This window comes from Panulirus ornatus, chromosome 15, assembly GCF_036320965.1.
Source record: "Panulirus ornatus isolate Po-2019 chromosome 15, ASM3632096v1, whole genome shotgun sequence".
Classification (NCBI taxonomy): domain Eukaryota; kingdom Metazoa; phylum Arthropoda; class Malacostraca; order Decapoda; family Palinuridae; genus Panulirus; species Panulirus ornatus.
Window position 1 is genome coordinate 26,538,770 of NC_092238.1, and position 2,950 is coordinate 26,541,719.

General features: G+C 37.0%; 1 non-coding gene across 1 annotated transcript; it reads left to right on the forward strand.

The window, feature by feature from the left end:
* The first annotated feature begins 262 nt into the window (after nucleotides 1-262).
* On the forward strand, nucleotides 263-335 carry TRNAT-AGU (transfer RNA threonine (anticodon AGU)). Its single transcript has one exon. It is a non-coding gene; the product is annotated as a tRNA-Thr (tRNA).
* The last annotated feature ends 2,615 nt before the right edge of the window (nucleotides 336-2,950 follow it).

A 2,950-nucleotide genomic window follows, 5' to 3' on the forward strand; every position in this document is an offset into this window, starting at 1 on the left:
CAGGGGCCTTAACAGTAAACTAAGCAAAAACTGTATTTAAAAAGATGTAAAGAAATACTTTATTGCATTACAGCAATGTATGAATGAGCTAAGTGATAGAATTGCAAATATTGATAATATACAAAAAATTAAAAGCTGCATGGCAATAGAGAAAGTGTAAGAGACGGGGCCCCATGAGTGTAAAACTTCCCAAAACTGTGTAAATAAGTAATTGCAAATAGGCGAATAGATGCACACTCGCACTCCAACTGCTTCGTAAGGGGCCTTCATAGCTCAGTGGCTAGAGCGCTGGTCTAGTAAACCAGAGGCCGGGAGTTCGATCCTCCCTGAAGGCACGGAGATAGTTTTTCATGATATTGGATCCCACGAGTGGGGAACACTCCCTGCAGGACGTACATAGGACGTTTCAAACTGGCATTCTTTCGGTAAGGGTCAGGTTTAGATCACAATTAGCACTGGAAGCATGGTGAACAAGGCTTACGCTGGGTAAGAGTTTTTCGGAGACGTAATAGTTCGCGACGAGCAGCTTCTGCAGGAGCCAGTGAAGCATTTAGCTCTTGTTAGCAAAGAATGAAGTTCTTGGATACAAGTTCAGTGGTAAGTGATAACAAGGGGAACATGCCTCACTCGGCGGGCTGAGGGAAGTGTTTCCTTATACCCAGTAATGTCCTTTTCCACAAGAAGGCGCCGGAATATGTCAGTTTTTTAGTTTCAACTCAGTTCCTAGCTCTCCTTTAACCTGGTCAGTGTAAATGTTTTACTGTAATAATCTTCACAAGGAAATGCATCTATGTTGTTGCTTTGATTTTAGTGTTGGTGGTAGAAAATCCCGATTGCGAATTACTGGATGATAACCACTTCGATTAAGCTTTGTTCTTTGGCCGTTCGACCAGAGAGCTTTCTTCCCTCCTGGTTAATGAAGTTCTGTTGTGTTCTGTTTCTGATGGTTTACCATAAATGCTGTGATATAGATCTAGTCCAATGTTGTAATATCGATCTAGTCCATATATTGGTTACAATAATGTTAAGGGTAACGCGTTTCTGGGTGATTTCTGAGTGTGGAAACTTCTGTCCTTTGATGACGTGCAGTACCTATGTCGTGTTACGCCAGTGGTAGACCAAAGACACCAAACCCATCAGTGCAGCTGGAACAAAATGAATGGTTGAAGCCATTTTTGTGGTATATGTCAGTGGTTTATCAAAACTTTCTGTAACACCAAGTGATCACTCATGTGCAATATTCACGAAAAATATTTTCATCACCTCACCTGATTGTCTCTCTCTCTCTCTCTCTCTCTCTCTCTCTCTCTCTCTCTCTCTCTCTCTCTCTCTCTCTCTCTCTCTCTCTCTCTCTCTCTCTCCACATGAAGGGAGATAGAAATATATCTCAACAGTCTGAGGAACTGAAGTGACCACTCACGTGGTCGTTTTCGGTTGTACCATTACGAGCACAGGTCTGGGGTGGGGTGTGTTTGGGTTGCCACACCTGCTGACACAGGACGAGCCTTGGGTACCTAGCGTAGCGAGCTCCTAGGTGAACCGTGTGTTGTGTAAAATGTGATGAATTGCTTCATTTCAAATAAATTCTGTTTACGACTTTTTGTTCATCCTGACAAGTATATTTGATAGGAAATGTGTACTGACAAAAAAAATATTTCGAAAACAAATGTAAACTGAATGAATAAAGAAGGTTAGATGTACTATATTTCTCAATTTTTCTTATACCCTATTAAGGATATATATATATATATATATATATATATATATATATATATATATATATATATATATATATATATATATATATATGTGTGTGTGTGTGTGTGTGTGTGTGTAATTTCTTTTTTTCAGACACTCCAGAAGGGTGGGGCAACCGATTCCCTTCTTTCATTGCTGATGATCGTACCTTGGTGTGTTCCCATCGACACGACAGACAAGAAACCACATCCCAAAGTGAGAAAGTACAACACAGGTAAATGAAATTTTATTTTGACGATTTCTTGAAATACACAGCCTAGCCACGTCCCAGCGAAGATGAATTGTCTGGAAGCTTGGTGAAGGGTTTGTTTCGGACAGTTTGCTCTCGACACAACGGTTCGAACTGATCTGAATCTTATTTAGAAGATTCAGATATGTCTGAGGATAAGAATTCTAAAGTAAAAAGTGAATAGTTCAAAATGGGTCAGATATAAAGTTGTAAAAAAAATCCCTTTGTGTCCATCTGATGAGTTATACGTTATAGGCAGGAAAATTTTCTTGTTTATTAGGCTGGGTTGTTTACGTGTACCCATTTGAATGGACCATTGATGACTAATATGTTCATATCTTCTTATCTGATAATACTTCGGGGAGGTGGTATTATATCAGCGTGACATGACCATCATGTGATTTTTTTTTGAGGAATATAAACTTGCCACATGACAATAGATTTGAGGCTGACGTTACATTTGCAGCTTTAGAATTTTGTATCTCCTTTGCTACAAGAAAAGCTTAGAATATAATCATCTGTATACGGCTTAACCTGATATATATATATATATATATATATATATATATATATATATATATATATATATATATATATATATATATATATATATAAATTTCAAAATATTTCATACAGCAGTATTTAAGTTGCAGTATTTAAGTTTCAAGAGTTTTCTCCAAACCTTGAATTGTGACCCCTAAAATATTTGTACACTAACAAAGGAATATAAAACTCCATGTGAATTACTTATTGTTGATAAATTGATTTACAAATCTTACATACATTACGATGTGACATATAAAATCAACAGCTCTTTATTTCATATTGTGATCCCGATTTTTTTGAGAGTAGGGAATCTTAAATTATTTCACATTATAATTTTATATATTCTAAATGAGTTTTGTTGGGGAGTAAATAATGAAAATGTGTGAGTAAGGGAAAAAGAGGATGAAATGGTCCTGG